General features: G+C 40.7%; 1 pseudogene; it reads left to right on the top strand.

Annotated features, from left to right (window-relative positions):
• The window catches only part of LOC137647081 (uncharacterized), a 69,545-nt pseudogene that overhangs the window by 22,691 nt on the left and 26,895 nt on the right, over nt 1-19,959 (top strand).

Below are 19,959 nucleotides of genomic sequence, written 5' to 3'. Positions count from 1 at the left end.
GGAACACAAGTTCAAGGAGCTTCAATTGTGAATTAATCAAACAGCTACATCCTTTAGGCAAAATGTTAATTCAGCTTAATAATTAACTTTAGGCAGAGAAACTGTTTAAAAAAAATATTCCATCATCATAGTAATAGCAAGGCCTCGTTGCACAAATTTTAAATCCAACTGTATTAATCCCTATGGCACCATTGACCGTATTTCACATCTACTATTTTGTTGATTTTTGACCTCTACTATTTTGTTGAGGGGTTGATGCTTGAAGAGTTAATAAGACCTATATGTAATTTGGATTAAAAATATAGAATCAGGAATAAAGATTGCTATTTGTTTGTTTGGTAAACAAACTTATGAGGTATTATCATTATGAGAGAGAGTGGGAAAGGATATCATTTATATGTATAGAAGTATCCATATAAATTGTAGTCTCCACAGACACAAAGATATATATTTATAAAATCAATCCCTGTAAAAGAAGGGCTGAGGAAAATACAGGAAGATTTAGTTTAACACAGCAGTATTGCTGTCCACTGGACCTTGACTTGGGCATTTATAGACTGAGAAACCTTTTTTTTTGTCAAAACTTCAGCAGGAATGAAAGACCTTCAAAGACAAGGCATGTTAGAACATTTGAAGATATACGGGAAGTACTGCAATCCTAAAACCTTAAAGATAGTGAGAAAATTCCAATTGTAAAAGGAGTTAGTCAGGGAGACATCATCTCTCATAAATTATTCAGTGTGCCGAGAGGTTTTTAAGAATTTAGGTTATGGGAATGCAGGAATTAACTTTAATGGGGAATACCTTACCAACTTGAGATTTGCAGAGGATATAGTAGTATTTAGTGAATCATGGGAAGAATTGCAAAACATAATGGAAGATTTGAATAGAGAAAACAGAAATGTAGGACTAAAAATGAATATGAGTAAAACTAAGATAATGTTCAATGAAAATGCAAGAGAGAATAGATAGGGGTTGTTGATGAACTTCTAGAGAATGAGACCAAAAATAAAAGGAGGATAAGGCGGGGATGGAGAACTTTTGATAAACAAACTGGTATTATGAAAGATAAAATGCCACTTTTTCTGAAAAGAAAAAAATTAATAGGATGGTCCTACCAGTATTAACTTCTGCATCAGAAACTTGCAGTAATGAAGCACAGTTAACATTAAAGATAATGATTTTTTTGGAATGCAATTAAGTTGTCTACTAAAACTAGTGGTCAGTTGATGAAATTCAATGCCGTGTTTAAGCCTTAGCCAACAATCGAAAATGGATTTATGGGACTAGTTAGGGAAATTATTTTAAGGGTACTTTTTATATCAGTTTGTCATGTGTATAAATAACTTTGTTTATAAAAGCAATAAATGATTAACAATGAATATTTACACTAATTGGTTATGCATACAACTGTATTTCTATTGTCATATCTATTACAGAACTGCAACTCACATAGTTCATAAATCAAGTAAATATCATGTACAATAGTGATTTTATCCCTACTCGCTCATTGAGCATGAAAATCTGCATTTATAATGTAACAAGATTTCAATATTCTTCTCATTGAAGTTGTGTAATGGTTATTATTTATTGTTAGTTATAAGTTCAATTAGTTTATTATGCATGTTGCATAAAATTTTTCATAATTCTGACCATCCTTTACATTCAGATCTTCCTGGACAATTCCATCCTGTTTGTAATACTAGGCAGGCAGTCAATTCTAATAGCCAGGCCTTCTCCATCATGAGGCTCAATACTACACAGTATTCAAGAAGTTTCATTCCAGCTGTGACAAAGTTGTGGAATGATCTTCCTAATCGGGTGGTTGAATCAGCAGAACATCAAAAGTTCAAAGTTGGAGCAAATGCTTTTATGTTGAACGGGCTGACATAAGTCTTTTTGTAGTTTATATATGACATATCTGTTTTGACGTTGTTATTGTTTGTAGAATGATTTATTGTTAATTTGTCCTCATCATTTATTTATTTCCTTATTTCCTTTCCTCACTAGGCTATTTTCCCCTGATGGAGCCCTTGTGCTTATAGCATCTTGCTTTTCCAACTAGGGTTGTAGCTTAGCTAGTAATAATAATAATAATAATAATAATAATACGGATGTGTTGTCTCATTCTATCAGGTGTTGATAAATACCAGTTGATTTAGACATTTAAATCCTTTGAAGGCGAGTTTAATTGCAAATTTCTTTCATGTTTTAGGAGTATGGTACATCAAATGTTGATGGCAGCTGTAGTAGTCACAACATGAACAACAATATGGCAATGAGCAATAACAAAGTTGAACAAGTCGTTATGGATGGAAGATACAGAGATCTTATTAAACTCATTAATATCCAAAGAGAAAAACTTAATGTTCAGCAGGTTGAAATGACCAAGGTAAGAGTTTGTAGTTTTAAAGTATGTTTTTCTGTTGCTTAGAATACCTTTTAATAATTTTTTTTTTATTTTTGATGGTTAATGATTACTGTTCTTACTATTTTTATTAATTAGACATGCTTCTGCTCTTAATAGGGATATTATTTTCAGTATAGAAATAGGAATTTTTTTTTTCGAAGACTCAAATCCTCTGAAAGTGGTTCGATTGTTAATGGTAAGCCATACAACATTCTAATTTCCATTATTTTATCAAAGTTAAATGCTTCAGGCACATTATACAAATCTCAAATACAGAACCCTTATATGTAGAAAAGTTCATTATTTAACAGTGATTAAGGTTTAAGAACATGAAAGACAAAAATCTAAAACTGTTCCCACCAAAACTATCATTCATATTGAGCCCATGTTGCAGTCACAGTTTTCCCAGATACTGTATTTTGTTTCTGATGTTCTAGTAGGAGACATGAGAAAGCATTTACTGTATACTTGTGCACCTTGGGATTATTTGGTAACACAAGCTACCCAGCTCATGGTATCGCATGTCTCCGTACCTTGCATTTCAGTTGGAGGTTGTTTTCCAGCTTTACCTCACACCATGCCCACCTTCTTTCTTGCTGTCCAACTTCTATAACCTTTGACCTCATAGTATAACTGAAGGGTTTCTCCTAGTTTTACTTGAGTGTAGCTATATAGCCCCAATTTAAAAATCCAGTCAAGTCTAGCTTTGCTTCATTTGAAATTTAGATACTGTATTTCATTATCATGACTTGCTGACTCCCTGTAAGTATTCTGGCCTTAGTTCTTTACTAATAAATAGAATTTTAAACAAGACTTACCCGGTAGTTATATATACTGTACAGTATAGCTATACGTCCCTGACGTCCGGCAGAAATTTCAAAACATGCGGCAATCGCAGATTGGGTAGCCAGGTGTACCACTTGTGCGCCCCTAGCGAGGTACCTGGAAACATTCTATGATTCCTCAGATCTTCCCTGCCGGCTCACGCGGCAACATCGTTGGATTTTTCACTCGCTGTAACCTGTATATTTGCAGTCATCTTGGTGATGTAAAATTTACTATTGGCTTTCGCTAGTTTGGTTTTATTTTAACTGAGAGTAGTGGTTGGGTTATGATCGATATATTCATAACTTGAAAGGGGTAGGATTAGGAGTTTTTTCCACCTGCTGAAAAAATAACGAACCTACTCTTAAAAACATAATGGCAGTAGGTAAACACTCCGCCAATCCTATGACGTAAACTACGTAATTACTATGTAGTATGGGTTGCATTTTCATTTGTTTATCGATGCAGTGAATGAAAGTAAAACTCTTCTTGAAATAAAGGTAGTTAAGTTTTTATAATATAAAAGGAATATATTATTTTTAAGAATATATTTTTTCCTATTAGTGTTCTTTATTTAGATAATCATCGACCTATTTTCAGGGAGTAAATAAACTAGTGTACAGTTAAAGTTACACTGCGCAGTTCTCTGTCAATCGATACAGTATCACAAATTACTTTATCGTTATTTATGAAAAGTAAAATTCTATTTAAAAACAAAAGTATTTAAGCTCTTATAATATAAAAGGAATATATTATTTTTAAGAGTATATTTGTCCTATTAGTATACTTTATTTAGAGAATCATCGATCTATTTTCAGAGTTCAAATAAATCTAGCGTACAATGAAAGTTACGCTATGTTAAAAAGTGCAATTTTCAGTGCTAAATTAGTGCAGTGAATTTAATCAGTCTGTGGAGGGGGCGTCTGCTCGAATCTGTCTTTATCCTAGCCTTAGACCTCTTCCAAGCTCCCCAACCCCTGGGAGAAGTAATGTCGATCGGCGAACGGAAATGAGGGGCGTTAGCGCTCAAGCAGACGTTCCCTTGAGCGTTCTTGTTGTCGCTTCCCAGGACGCTCTCCCTTGCCGTAGGTAAGGCGAGGTAAAATTTTATCTTCACCGTGTTGACTCGGCTCACAGACAGGGCTGGTGTCTTACGTATTTCACTTCCTTCTAGATTAATAAGCTAGTGTCAAGTTGGACGCCAAGCGTTAATGAATGGACTACATCACTCCAAGCGTTGAGTATCTGGAAGTCATGACACGTAACACCGAGCGTGACGTCATCGAGCTTCCAGCAGGACGTCGGATGACAAGCGTGACGTCATGGAGCTTCGTGCTCTTTAAACGGCGTAGAAACCAGCGTGATGTCATCGGGCTTCCAGTTGGACGTCGAACGTCCAGCACTACTAACGATGCTGTAAGAGTTTGACACGATGTTTGGAACTGAGTGCAACTTCTTTGTCTCTCTTATTGGATGAGCGAATGTTCTAGACGTGAACGTCATAGTTCCGAGCATCTGAATCGCGAGCGCCATTGTTCCGAAAGTCACGTGGCACCGAACGTCAAGCAGTTGCTTGGCGTCAAGCGTCCTGCAGTTGGACTTGACGTCGAGTGTCAAGCAGTTACGTGACGTCAAGCGCCAAGCAGTTACGTGACGTCGAGCGCCAAGCAGTTAGTGACGTTGAGCGCCAAGCAGTTACGTGACGTTGAGCGCCAAGCAGTTACGTGACGTCGAGCGCCAAGCAGTTACGTGACGTCGAGCGCCAAGCAGTTGGACGTGACACCGAGTGTCAATCATAGTTCCGAGCGTCTAAATCACGAGCGTTTAGTCGCGAACGTCATTGTTCCGAGAGTCACGTGGCGCCGAGCGTCCAGCAGTTGGACTTGACGTCGAGTGCCTAGTAGTTAGACGTGACGCTGAGTATCAAGCAGTTGCATGGCGTCAAGCGTCCAGCAGTTGGACTTGACGTCGGGTGTCAAGCTTGACGCTGAGCATCTAGCAGTTAGACGTGACGCCGAATGTCAAGCAGGTAGACGTGACGTCGAGCATCAGGACTCGGATGTCGTGATTACACTAGTCTAGCCGAACGTCGAGATCGCGAATGTCTTACTTCCGATCGTAATGACCGCGAGCGTCTAGCGTAGGAACAGAGTTGTACCAGGCCCTATAATTGAAAATATACAGAGAAAAATATTAACTGGAAGAATTATTTTCACACACCAAGGCCCACCTGTACAGACCCTTGGTGCCTAATGGAGGATGAGAAATAAGCCCCTAAAAGTAAGTAATGATCTTGGACCCATTAAGGCCAGAATTACAGAACCTTGAGGAGTTATCTCCTAGGAAACAAGATGTCTCTACCTTGGTTAGAGAATTGTAGGAAGAAGGGATCGACAATTACCTTTCCCTTATTTATCTTTTAGAGGAATTCTCGTAGGAGAAGATCCTAAGTTCCTTCATCCTTCGGTTGACTTATAGATACTCACGAGAGTTTTTTCTGAAGAGTTTCCGAATTATTTTGTGCCTGCTGCTGCTCGTTCCCCGCCCAAAGTGTTTATGCTAGGGAAATTGTCGAAGGAGTCTCTGTTTACAAAGATGGTGCTGTCCTGATCATCTAATAGAGCTTTGAGGATGATGGGAGACTGGATACAATCCAAGAATATCCAGGGTTTACTGTTTTTCCCTTTTCCCTCGGCTAAATTGGCCTCCAGTTCTAGTGTTTGGTTCGAGATGGGAGAAGTTCTCAGATTGAGAGTTTCCACCTCTGCCCAAGGAGATTTTTTCGAGTCTAGTAGACGCTCTGCATCAGATGGCCTTGAGAAGGACCAATACTCTGGTCAACGTCAGAGCTTGATCATCCTCTCAAAGGCGTCTTCAATGCTTCCGAAGTAATCTTTTTCCTTGATTGGACTCTGGGAGCCTTGGGTAAGAAGGTTTCTGCCTTGAAGGATGTGGACACTGATAGTCTCAGCCTCATTATGTCAAGCATGGATAAAGCCTTAAAGAACGGTTCTAATGAGTTAGCAGTCCTTTTCTCAGCGGGGATCTCTAAGAAAAGAGCCCAAATGTGTTCTTTTCTGACCATTGGGGTTACACCCATTCAGAAGTCAGAATTGAGGTACACTCTCTCCCCTTTTTCTTCCTCTCTTCTCCCACAAGAGTTGGTCAAAGAGGTCTCTTCCACTTTAGCCCTAAGGGTCACACAGGATTTGGTGTCTAAATCAGCAAGAAGGTTCTGCATTCTTTTTGTCTCTAACCGCACAGTCAACAGTAGAGAGACAGACTAAACAACTTCTGGCGAGTCTGCGAGAGGAGAGGAGTAGACCTTTGGTCAGTACTATTTCTAAAGGAGGGATGCGGATTCTTTTTGCTAGTGAAACCTCCTTTAAAAGTAACTCTGATAGACCTCTCTGCCAGATACAGAGAGGAGCCAAAGAGACAGGCTATGCAACATCAAATGTCTCTCTTCTTGGAGAATGAGACTATTGACCAGTCCTGGATTTAAGTGCTCTCAATGCCTTCGTTCAGAACACAAAGTTCTCCATGGAGACTTTGATATCAGTCCTAGTAGCAGTTAGGAAGGACGACTGGATGGTCTCTTTAGACCTCCAGGAAGCTTTCTTCCACATCTTCATCCATCTGAACTTCAAGTAATACCTGAAGGTTCGTGTATAGGAGGAAGTTGTCCAGTTTTGGGCTCTTTGTTTCGGCCTAAGCACCACCCCTCAATAGATGGTGCGTCTGCTAGTACCTGTCGTTCTTCCAACCATAGACCTCTTCCAAGCTCCCCAACCCCTGGGAGAAGGAATGTCAACCATAGACCTCTTCCAAGCTACCCAACCCCTGGGAGAAGGAATGTTTAATGTTTTAACCATAGACCTCTTCCAAGCTCCCCAACCCCTGGGAGAAGGAATGTCGACCATAGACCTCTTCCAAGCTCCCCTACCCCTGGGAGAAGGAATGTCGAACGACAAAAGGAAACAAGATGCTTTAGCTCCCGAGCAGGCGAGGAGCGAGCATACCTATTGACGGCTTCCAAGACGCTCGCCTTCTCTTAGGGAAGGTGAGGTTAAAGTATTTTCATCATCTTCGGATGACGTAGCGCCCAGACAAGGCTGGTGTCAAGCTTCCAGACCTCTGAAAAGGAAGATGGACATGGTCAATCAGCGTCCTATCCTGACACTGCAAGCTACTGGTTGTAGGCTTTGGAGCAGTTCTGAGCGTTTTCATTCTACCGAAGAAAGCTCTCCTGCCAAGCGTCCTTTTAAGGACGTCAGCAACTGTCAAGAAATGCCAACTCACCCAGTTGCAGGACAGTTGTCTGAGCCTGGCTTGACCTCGGTTCATGCTCCTCCTCCATCAGTCTGGTTATCGTCCTCTGGACGCTCTGTGCGCTCTTTAAACGGCGTATAAAGCGAGCTTGTGGTAGATGCGACGTCTCCTGTACCACAACAAGTGGACCCTAATTTTATTGTGCTGCAAGATATACAACAGAAACTCTCTTCGCTCGTGCAAGTTTATGAACATGCGGACAACAAGAGAGTAGCAGGCCTCGACCCTGAGCTTCAGGTGGCTTCACACCTGGACGCCAAGCATCGTAAGTCTTCTAATCGAGAGGTTCTTGACGACGAACGTCTTTACAACTCCATTGTTAAATGGCCTGTTTCAGCCACTTTAATCAAAGGAGTCAAGCAGCCAGATGTGATGTCGAGCGTCCAGCAGGATGTGACGTCGAGCATCCAGCAGGATGTGACGTCGAGTGTCCTGCTTTAACGGGACGTTGAGCGTCCAGCAGGACGTGACGTCGAGTGTCCTGTAAGACGTGACGTTGAGCGCCCTGCAAGACGTGACATCAAGTGTCAAGCGGGACGCGACGTCGAGCATCAAGCAGAACGCGATGTCGAACGTCGAACAGCTCGTGACATGGACATGTACGCTTTCCACCGTTCAAAATTCATTACAAAGTAATGCAAAAAGTTTGGGTCACACATAGGGACCAGATGGACTCTAGTGGCCCACTTTTGGCCCTCAAGAGAGTGGTTCACAGAGGTTCTGGAATGGATGGTGAACATTCCAAGAAGCTTTTCATTAAGAGTAGTTCTACTCAAACAAACACACTTGGAAAGATACCTTCAACAATCTCCAAGCTCTTCATCTAACTGTCTTCAGATTATTGGAAAACTCACAATAGTTTGAGGTTTTTCGAAGGAAGCACCTAGGGCTATTGCAAGAGCAAGAAGGATGTGTACCGTCTAGGTTTACTACTCCAAGTGGGAAGTTTTTAGAGAGTGGTGCAGAGGCAACTCTGTTTCCTCATCCAGTACCTCTATAACTCAGATTGCTGACTTCCTGTTATATCTTCGAAGGAAACGTAATTTTTTCATCCTCTACCATCAAGGGATACAAGAGTATGTTAGCAACCGTATTCAGGCCAACACTTGGACCTTTCTAATGTTTAAGACCTACAGGAACTTCTCAAATCGTTTGAAACATCAAAGCAATAGTTACAGGATTCACCAGCTTGGAATCTGGATTTAGGCCTGAAGTTCATGAGGAGTGACAGCTTTGAGCCCTTGCATTCAGCTTCATTTAAGGACGTCACGATGAAGACACTATTTTTGGTCAGTCTGGCGACAGCTAAATGAGTCAGTGGGATTCATGCTTTTAGTTAAAACGTTGATTTTCTCAAGATACAAAGCTATCGGCTCATTGCAGTTAGGCTTTCTCGCCAATGGCTTTTGAGTTTCCGAACCTTTCGGATGTGGTTGGCGAGGAGTTCGAGAAGGGTTCTGTGTCCTGTAAGAGCCCTGAAGTTCTTCCTGGACTGAACGGAAAAGTTGCGAGGCAAGACAGAAGCTCTTTGGTGCTCGGTCTAGAAGCCCTCGTTAGAGGTCGAAGAATGCACTTTCATTCTTCATCAGGCTCTTAATAAAAGAAACTCATGCGCATTGCAGTAAGGCAGACCGCAAGAGTTTTTAAGTCAGACGCATGAAGTTAGAACTGTAGCAACTTTGGTGGCCTTCAGGCAGCATAGATCATTGCAGTGTATTATGAACACAATCTTTGGGAGGAGTAAATCTGTGTTCGCTTCACATTATTTAAAATGTGTCCAGACTCTCTATGAGGACTGCTTCACTCTGGGACCATTCGTAACGACGAGTGCAGTAGTGGTGGAAGGATCCACCACTACATTCCCATAATCCTCATACCCTTTTTTTCTCTTGGAACTTTTGTATTTTTATGGTAGTTCATGGAGACTTCGACAGTCTTCCACAATCATTGACTTTAGTCAGATGGTCATTTTGTTCCTTGAGAGCACCCGGGAACAAGGGTATTGGAGGAAGTCCTGTCACATGGAAGTTTTTAGACCGGTTTGACAGCTCCTAGAGGTCTTCAGCCCCCTGGGTGGATCGCTGGATCTCATAAGGAAAGCGGACATAATGAAGGAATTTATTGAAGTCAGCTTCCTTATCAGGTACGAAACCTTAAGCTTGTTTATTAACTCTTAAGTAAAATTCCAATAATGTTGGCTGTCTCTAACCCTCCACCAAAGGTGTTAATCGGCCATATATATAACTACCGGGTAAGTCTTATGTTTAAAAAGGATATTTTCATCATAAAATAAATTTTTTAACATACTTACCCGGTAGTTATATATAATTAAATTCCCACCCTCCTCCCCTCTAGAGACTAGAGGCATGGAAGGTCTGAGGAATCATGGAATGTTTCCAGGTACCTCGCTAGGGGTGCACAGGTGGTACACCTGGCTACCCAATCTGCGATTGCCGCGAGTTTTGAAATTTCTGCCGGACATCAGAGACGTATAGCTATATATATAACTACCGGGTAAGTATGTTCAAAAATTTATTTTATAATGAAAATATCATTTTGCTATTTCCAAATAATTTCCATCTTTTCTCAGGTTTGTATTTTTATTTCATATACAGTGGTACTTCGCTATACAAGTAAAATCCATTACAATAATAAGCTCATAACCAATTTGCTTGTAAACCAAAACAATATACTGTACTGTATTCCATTAGAAAATAAAGGAAAGTCACTCGATGTCTTCCACATGCTCATAAATACACATAAACACCCATTTGTTCTGTAATTGGAATACAAACCACACTATTTATTAGGGGTTATACTTTCGGTGGAGCTGAAATGACGAGCCATTAAAATTTAGCGAGGGTTAACTACCCACAGAAGGGTTGGTTAGCTTGCTACCACTCTCATTCACACACCTGTGATTTAGCCACTTTTACTTTTGTCTCGGATGGAGAGCGGTTGTTTCCGCTCTCCCTCCTTGCCTATTCTGGACTGCCATTAATTTTTGTCTTTTAACTTACTTTTTCTTATACAATATATATGAAAACATTCTTAATGTTTATGTATATATGTGTGTGTAGGAATGTGATAAGTTTCCTTTTCAGTGTTTGTGCTGTACGTGTGATACATATACGACAACGACACTTGCGTACATTAGCACTGGAACAAGGCCAGCACACTTCCACTTCGTGGGGAACGACCTCTCCCTCTCTGGTCCATCCTTCTTCCCGTCGGCATATAACCGTTAACTCGGCCGCCGCAGGGGAATCATCATCACCTGGACCCTCTTCATTCAACTATTGTCTTCGCCTTTTTCCTTTTCCTACGGGAAACATAGATTACTGAGCGAAGGGAATGTGGCCTCTCAGAGATTGACTACGGTCTTTCTCTTCTCAAGGTCATTCACCTTTCAACAACAGTATACTATTGGGAAAAGCTTCTTTCCCGTTCGCAGGTTAGGTTGCGCTTCCGATTGTTTGTCTCAATTATTTTTAGGGAAATTATAATTGTAATTTTAACTTTTCAGCTTTTCTCCGTGGGGAACATTTCCCTTCGCAGGATCAGTGGTTCTCACTAATGATTGTAATTCTGTTTTTATTACAGTTACTCCGCTCCTCCCTTCCCCTGTTGATGTCGACTGGGGAAGGAAGGGTGCATTACTTATTTGTTCCAACACGGAGTACTTACCTCGAACTACTTTCTTAGGAGTATGAAGGGTGCAATACTTATTTTCATGTTGTTCCCTCGGGGTTCCTCTTCGTAGTTCCTCCCTAGGGAATTTTTCTGTTAAATAATTGATTTTATTTTTCCCAATTAAATATGCAGTTTTCTTCGTTTGACGAAGAGCACCGACGAAGCAGAGCTGTTCTGTTCATGCCTGGGGAATCTGCTGTCACTGCCGTCCCTCAGAGGACGTCGTCATGGGCATCATCCCTTTTCTTAGAAGTACTCCTGTGACAACATGACCAGCACTTCAGATCATCTTGAAACACTAACGAGGAGGTTCGCCCCCAGGGTTTGGACAACTTCCCTTCCGAGGGAAAGTTTCCTCCCCAGGTGTGAGGTTGTTTCTCCCTTCTGAGAGAGAACTTCCCACATCTTAATAAATTCATCGTCTCCAACTGCTGTTGCTGCTTTCGCCCAGACTTCTCTTCCCCCTTGCTGAGTCTCTCTTCTTTCAGGGGCGGAGCACAGTCTTGGCAAGTCTCTTCTGCGAAGTGTTTACCTCTCTTGTTCGCGAAGGAGGCCACTCATAGAGACTCCTCTTCAGAGGATCGCTACTGTTGAAGGTCAGCTTGCTGATCCACCGGCCCTCACGTGCGTCGTCAGGGGCATCATCAAGTCTCTTCTACGAAGTGTTCACCTCTCTCGTTCGCGAGAGAGGCCACTCATAGAGACACCTCTTCGGAGGATCACTCTGCTCATTAGTTCCTGATCATCCTACCAGCAGACCTACCAGCGCAACCTTGCGATGTAACTTAGTCCGTAGTCCATAGTATTGAATGCGGATCCTTCTCCTCCTAGAGGAGACGCAGAGCTCTTAAGGTTAGGAGTAGGAGTACGCCCCTAGTGTTCATAGAAACTACTCTGAAGCAGGCCTTGTCAGGGGGCGGGTGAAAGCATCAACTGACCTTCCCCGTCCACTTCCTGTAAGACGTGACCCATAGGAGCATGAAGAAGCTCTCCATTGACCCTGTGGTGGCTATATAATTAATGGCTTATAACACCTCAAGCTCCTTGATGGACAAGTAGCAGCTGTGGGATGGCAGAGTCTGACCATGGTTAAGTCTGGGATGAATGACAAAGAATGGCTGGCTCTTTCTTTCTTTCATCTTCCCCCTGCCAGGGGTAACAGCACCTACGGTACTCTGCAAAGCTAACCTCCACTGTGTAAAGGTAAAACCATTTCCGTAGTGTAACCTGGTATAAAGAGATATACTTGTTACATCCCCATATCCCCTAGCAAGGTGGAATTGGGTAACTTCTATGGTTTATTCTAAGATTCCTATGTTTCTAAGATTTTCACATGGACTAGTCACCCTGCTAGTATCTTACATTCACACAGATTGCTCAGGCCACTAACTGTGCTTTGCACGAATTGGTTTGCGAGATATCAGGGTTTCTCCCGGTTACGTGCAGAGCACGTACTGGGAAACCCCAGGTCAAAGACCAGCCAGTTGGTCCAGACTCCCACTCTCCTTAGGTGTGAGTCAATCCCTATAAATAGTGAGGGTTTGTATTAGATTCAAAACAAATGACAGAGTTGGAAGTAATTTGTATATTTCCTAACGATACAAGTCTGTAGCTATTTATACAAATCAGCCCACCATCACTTGTCCCCCTAGAAGTCCTGCCCGCAATAAAAAAATAAAAAGTAATGAAACAACAGGTGTGTGCGTGAGCTGGGTGGCTGGCTTCTACTCCTACCTGGCCCTAGGTCTTTCATGTGGATGCAACCTTTTTCAATTAAATGCATTAGTAAGAATTAATAATAGCTTTTTTTTTTTTCCATAGTAAAAATTTTAGATTTTCAGACCTACTTATGTTGACGTTTTTCATTGTTACAAAGTAACAAAAAAAAGAAGATATAAAAAAATTAAAGATATCATTGTAAAGCCATTTAAATTTATTATAGAATGAATAAATAAAAAATTTATGTATTGTTGAGGACTATGAAGCGCGAAGTAGATGATGATAAATAGAGACGACTGGCGAAATCTAACCGAGGCCCTTTTGCGTCAGTAGGCGTAGCAGGAGATGATGATGAAAAGATATTGAGCTATTTATATTGTCTTGCAAACCATATCAAAGTACAAAGAATTGACTCTAATCATTTTTAAGACATGTACATGGCAATTATTTACATAGGCTATGCAGAAACCGGTCTGAAAATTTTTTTCTACTAGAGCGTAAATTGAAATTGAGGTCACATTGGAGATCCACATAGGCCTGCCATGCATACGCTACTGCTACCCGTTTTCTTTTAGGCTCCACATGTCCCTTAAACATCTGCCCATTTGTGGTGTGACTTTGTTTTTCTTGTGTGACTTGTGCGCCAAATTTTCCCCAAAAATAACTCATGTACGACGCGGCAATTCGCGTTATCGGATCGCTTACGGCAATATTTTCACAAGTCATTGCGTCATCGGATTACTTATGACAATAGATATTTTCATGAGTCATTGCATCATGGGATCACCTAGAGGTTAAAATATTTTATTTTAATAGTTTATTAATTCTATTGTACTGTAGTTTGTTTATTTCCTTTCCTTACTGGGCTATTATTCCCTGTTGGAGCCCTTGAACTTATAGCATCCTGCTTTTCTAACTAGGGTTGTAGCTTAGCTAATGATAATAATAATAATAATAATAATAATAATAATAGTGGCCTGAGAATACAGACGAACTCCCCACGGTATCAACCAGCAATTTAAATTCAATTTTTTAAAAAATGTATAGTTAGCATTTTATTGTGTACGAAGAATTTAATGAAGACGAAAGATCTTGCAGTTTTCCCAATAACTATAGCTGCCTGGTAGTTTCTCTGTAATCTGCCGATATACTGTACAATTTTTGTTCCTAGTAACAGCATTCCTGTTGCTGTTTATTTCCTCGCTAGTGTGCAATAGTGACGATGATGTCATCATAACTGAGGAATCAAACGTCAATGCACACCATTGATAGAACCTCAAGTTATGCCTTCATCTCAGCTGCACCTTTGTCTCTTAGCACAACAGCGGATTCACACATTCATTGGAAATAGAATACACTGCTGGTCAGAAGAAAAATATGGTGCCTATTTTCTTTTCCCCCATATTTTTTTCGACAATTATTCCTAGACTGATTTATAGGAGTTACATATAAGTGACTTGGAGAGTGATTAAGGTTCTTCGGTCCCTAAGTAAATCTTGAATTAAACTTCATTTGCTGAATTCCCTACTGCCGCTATCTCAGCGGTCCCCAAGGCAACCAAAAGCTGCAGCAGGGCCTATCAGAACTGCTAGAATGTACCCATATTAAATGACACAGATTTGTGTAGCTAGGAAAAATACAAATTACTGTATTTTAAAGTTTGTGGTATTTTGGATTTATTTCAAGTAAAATGTATGTTTATTGGACTTGAACTGTACAATTTTATCTCTCTTGGTTTTATAAATTCTGTAATTTTCAATAACTGGTGTACAAAGGTTTTTTACGTTAATTGTCTGTTTTCTTCTTCAGTACGAGGCTGAAATTGTCTATCTAGAAGGCCGTTCTAGGGAAGATGAATCTCGACTTGCATATGTGACGTCTGAAATTGAGAAGCATGAGAAATTAGCACAACAAATTGACGATGAAGTGAGTTTTAATGAATATTATCAGTCCTTCCTCGTTTGTTTGTGCTTATCACTTTTTTAACAAAATTGAATTAAAAATAGAAAATAGAAGTCTTTATTACTGATTGTGTATACTACAGTATGTTATGAATGAAAATAAAGGTTACAAGTTGTCTTGTAATTATTAAAATTATTTTTATCAAAATGATGTGATATCTCTAAGAGGATATGAGTTTGGTGGTAAAATTTCTACTTAGATGATTGCTTCATTTATAATCCATTTACTAATTCATGAAGGATAACCCCTTTATGTAAAATGTCAATATCATAAACTACTTGATACACCTTTGCATAATGTTCATTAAAAGTAAGTCAGGCCCCTCATACACTGCCCTTTCACCTCGATCTTACACAGTTGCATCTAAGGCCCTTGCTTCCCAGCATCTCATTCACACCATCCATCCTCTGGTTTCCTATGTCTCATCTCAGTCATAAAATGAATTATACACACCTGTCACCATTCTATCAACCCCCATTCGTTTCACATGCCTAGACCACTGTGCTAGTTTTTCTTTTACTACTTCTCAAGTGTTTCTTCTTGTTTCCCTCTCAATTCTTTGTAAACTATCTGTACTTCTTAGACATATTATCTCAACAGCTTTATCCTCCTTTTTTTTTAATTTGTACTTGATATCCATATTTGACTTCCATGAAAGATTCTTGACTCGACTATCCTTCCATTCAATCCTACCTTGGCTGCTATGGATATTCCCTGTCTTTTTAATCTCTTGCACACTTCTTACTACCTTTGTAACTTCCTTTTGGTGACTTGTGTCTTTTATCTTCCTGTTAACCTCCATAAGTCAACTGTCTTGGTGACTTGCCTCTTCTTTCCTCATGTTAACTTCCATAAGTCAATGCTTCTTCCCATCTCTTCATTCCTTTCTCATTTCCATTTGCCATAAGGTTTTTTTTTTGTGCTCACATTCTCTCATTATTTTCAAACTCATATAACTACTGTAGTTTATGCATTCTTCTCACTTCACTAAAGTAAGCACTATGTGACCTGCAAACATATATTAATGAGATAAAGAAAATTGTTAACTATTTCTAAATATTTTTTTCCTGTTTTTGCCCATAGGTTGGACATTTGCAACAGCTAGAGCAGGAGGCTGAAAATGCTCGTCTGGCCGAAGAAAAGGTCAAGTTAGAAATAAGTGCTTTGCAGGCACAACTTGCTCATTGTGAGAACCAGCTTGCCACCCACAGTGAGACCGTCAGGTCAGCACAGTAAGATTATGTTGGGGTTCTGTATGTATTCAATGCATGTGATGTGTCTGTTGCGGAAGTAGAATTATGTTCAAGAGCTCATGATTTCTCAATGTAAATATTAGATAGAATTAGTGCTGTCAATAACTAAATTATTAATATACATTACCCTAGGATAATTTATCTAGCCCTGAATCCCAATAATCTGCCAAAATTTTTATCACATTGGTAACCCCTGATCCCTACTATTCTGCCCTGCCATTGGTAACACTTGCGGGTGAACTGAGAGTTAAATCACCCCTCTCGTCAGTTGTTTGGCAAGTGTCTGGTCTGTTAACAGTCTACCATTCTTTTGAATTTCAATTACCCATTTTGCTCTTAGTTCCTTCAAGCATTTGTGTGTTTGTGGGTTCTTTTTATATCTGTTATCTGTGTTAGTGGCGCTGTTTCATCCTTGTTGGAATGCCATTAATTTGGTAGTTTTTTGTGCAGCCCTGCATCATTTTTATGGGATTCACATGAGATTTAAGGGAAATGACCCTATGAAAATTATACTAATTGCAGAGTTAAGGTTTGCAATCTTTCTTCCCTCTGCAAATTGTGTTGTTCATGACCTGGAAACATATGGTTACGTACGTCAAACATCTAACAGTCATTACAGGGAAAGAGGGCTTTCAGAGATAAGAAGTCCACGTTTAATGAAGATTTATTGGATCTATGTTTTAGAGCGTCCAGTTCATCCCTCTCAAGTACGGGGTATTTCGATCCCGACTCCCCCCCCTCCCTCTCAACTTACTGTTTTGTTTATTGACTTGTCTGATATTGAGTGAAGGTTTAATTCTTTAGAATCTTCTTGGGGTCAAAAATGAGATTAATTACAGCAGAACTTTAGACAAAGATATAACTCAAGTTTAATGAATTGACAAAAATTAGAACTAGCTTTTAATCATATGTTTAATAACCTCTTTCACCTCCCCGTCAGGTACCTGTAAGCACTAGGGAGGAACAAGCCTAACCAGTGCCTCACAGTAAATTATTTACCAAATCCCCTAGTGTTTATGTAACAGTGCCAGAGAGCACTCAGGTGAGGTTAGAGGGTTTGGGACCAAGTGTTGGATCCAAGATAGGTAGTCATAAATTTTTAAGGAGGGCCGCAAGGGAAGGTCAGCATTGTGGTTCCGATTTGAATGAGGAAGAGGATGATGAGGTGAGATCTAGGTATTCAGATTTTGCTAATCCTCTTGTCAAGGGTCAGTATATAGAGTTTACAAAGTTTTTTGGATTTAGTTAGGTTTTCCCCCTCAAGCTAAACCAAAAACTTAGCTCCCTCTTCCCTCTTGCTGTATCACCGATGGTGTCTTCCTGGAAGGTCTGTTGCAGTCACGTAACCTGTTACGTTTTCCCAATGCTCAAAGATTTGCTCAGATCAGTTCGAGTGTTTCTGCTAAAGTCACTAATTTGGTTAGTAAAGGGAAAAAAAAATTTCTTCCCTCCTTAAATTCTGCAAAGGTTTCTCTTGAGTGGTGGATGATCCTTCCATTGGCAATTCTCCCAGGCTGAATGTGGAATCCTTGCAAAGAATTGTTTTTTCAATATTAAACTTACCCGATGATCATATAGCTGTCAGCTCTGCTGCCCGACAGAAAAACCTACGGGCGGAATACGCCAGCGATCGCTATACAGGTGGGGTTGTACATCAACAGCGCCATCTGTCAAGTAGGTACTCAAGTACTCGATGTCAACACAGAACCAATTTTCTCTCTGTCGTGCCACTGGCAAGACCTACTAAATACGCTGTTACTAACTGGATTTGTTTTCACAACTATTTGGTGAAGTACACTATTCCAGTTTTGAGCTTTCGCTATGCAGGGGTTTTATCTTCATTTCAAAACTTGAACTCGTTTTGGATAGATTTAATTATGGTGACAAAGAGAGTATGGACTCTCTTTCACTTTTAAATGGCCGACCCTTCCCTTAGACAGAAGTGTGTTTAGGTTTTTAGTAATTTTGCTTAACACGTTATAGATCTATATATTTTATATCTCTCCGCCTTTATTAGGCCTCTTCGATTAACTTTCCTTTTATTATAAACATATAAAAATAAATTTTTATGTTTTGTTTATATGCGACCTTTCCTGATATAGGCGGTCCTAACTTGGAACCGAAGTTAATCAACGTTGAGCCCGTTATATCGTATTTAACCTTTAAAGAATTTAAAACTTTTTAAATTTAATGTTTTATGAAAGAATTTCTTTGATAGTCTCGTACTGTTTTCAAAGATGAACTAACGTTTAGTTTTTTAGTCTACGCAGTTGTTGACGTTCAGGACGTTCAACATGCGCTCTATCGTTACGATAGAGAGAGAGTTTATCACGGTTTCACTTTGCAGTAAGAGTAAACCGATTCTAGCGTTTCGTTCATTCTTTCTTAGCTTAAATGGTTTAAATTCTAAATTCAAGGAACTTTTTATTTGGAAAACCTTTTAGTTTTTTCCTTTAGCAAATAACATGATTTGACGATATATAATTGGGCTCTTCTCTCAGGTGCGAAATCTAGAGAGAAAGAGAGAGATAGAGACGGAGGGAGAGAGAGGAAAAAAAAAAAAAAAACGTTTCGTTCAAGCGGGTAACGTTGTTCTCGTTTTACTCTCCTCCCTAGTCGCTGTAGGGGAAGAAGGTAAAACGTTTCTAGGGTTTTATTCTTGTTCCCAGGCTATGTGCGGTGAGAGATTGTAAACGTAGTTTATTTGAACTAGTGTTTAGTCTCTTTCCCAGCCACTGAATTCTTTATCTTTATATATGTTTTCTGTTGCATTATACGACTGTTTTCGCAATTACTACCTTTTAATGAAGGGTAGGATTGCGTGTTTCAGGTAGAAATCAGTAAAAGTTTCGATTTCAGTGAAATAAGTGCAAAACAGAAAATCAAAGTGATAAAGTGATATGCGCAAAGTGTTACAGTGTTGCGTCCGAGGGTTCGTCTGTTCGTGCCTGTCGTTCACCTAGTCCGGGACCTCTTGCAAGCTCCCAAGCCCAGGGGAGAAGTAATGTCGAACGACTTATGGGTTCGTCAGGCCTTGATCAACGAACAGACGTTTTTCCCTCCGTGGTTTCGGGCGTATCTACCCAAGATCGCCCCACCCACACAAAGACGAGAGAGCCCATTTACTTCTCGTCTGCGGAAGAGGTTTCTCGTAAGAAACCTTGGACCAAGGTCTCGCAGCTTATTAAGTGCAAGTCGGTCCCTTCCGCGCAAGTCCAACGGCCCAGGTGTAGCCACTGGGTCAGTTCGGACTCGCTGCAGTCTTCCGATGACTGCACACCTCCTAAGAGAGGTAAAGCGGTACCGCAACAGGCAGTAACTCCGTCTGTTGCCGCACCCGCTGTTTTAGACCCTCAGTCACAACGGACAGTAGCTCCGTCTGTTGCCGCTTTTGTAGACCCTAAGTGGTCTTTACTGCAGTCTATGCAGACTCAGTTAGCTGCGGTTATGCAGGAGTTTCGTGTGGAGAAGGTTGACACTGCTCCCGTTAGCCTACAACCTACCACGGTTGTGCGCCCAGCTCACGCTGAGGCTGCCTGCTCCCACACTCCGGCTGCGGAGAAGGTTGACGCTGCACCCGTTAGCCTACAACCTGCCACGGTTGTGCGCCCAGCAGACGCTGAGGCTGCCTGCTCCCACACTCCGGCTGTGAGAGCTCCTCCACCCATGCGCAGTCGACCCTGCCAGACGCATGCTGACTCCCACAGACGCACGGAGCACTCCGTTGCCGTGCGTGAGCTACCACAACAACAGGAGGGTGGAGTT

Source organism: Palaemon carinicauda, chromosome 1 (assembly GCF_036898095.1).
Source record: "Palaemon carinicauda isolate YSFRI2023 chromosome 1, ASM3689809v2, whole genome shotgun sequence".
In the NCBI taxonomy this organism is placed as follows: domain Eukaryota; kingdom Metazoa; phylum Arthropoda; class Malacostraca; order Decapoda; family Palaemonidae; genus Palaemon; species Palaemon carinicauda.
This window is presented reverse-complemented; position numbering and strand designations above follow the sequence as displayed.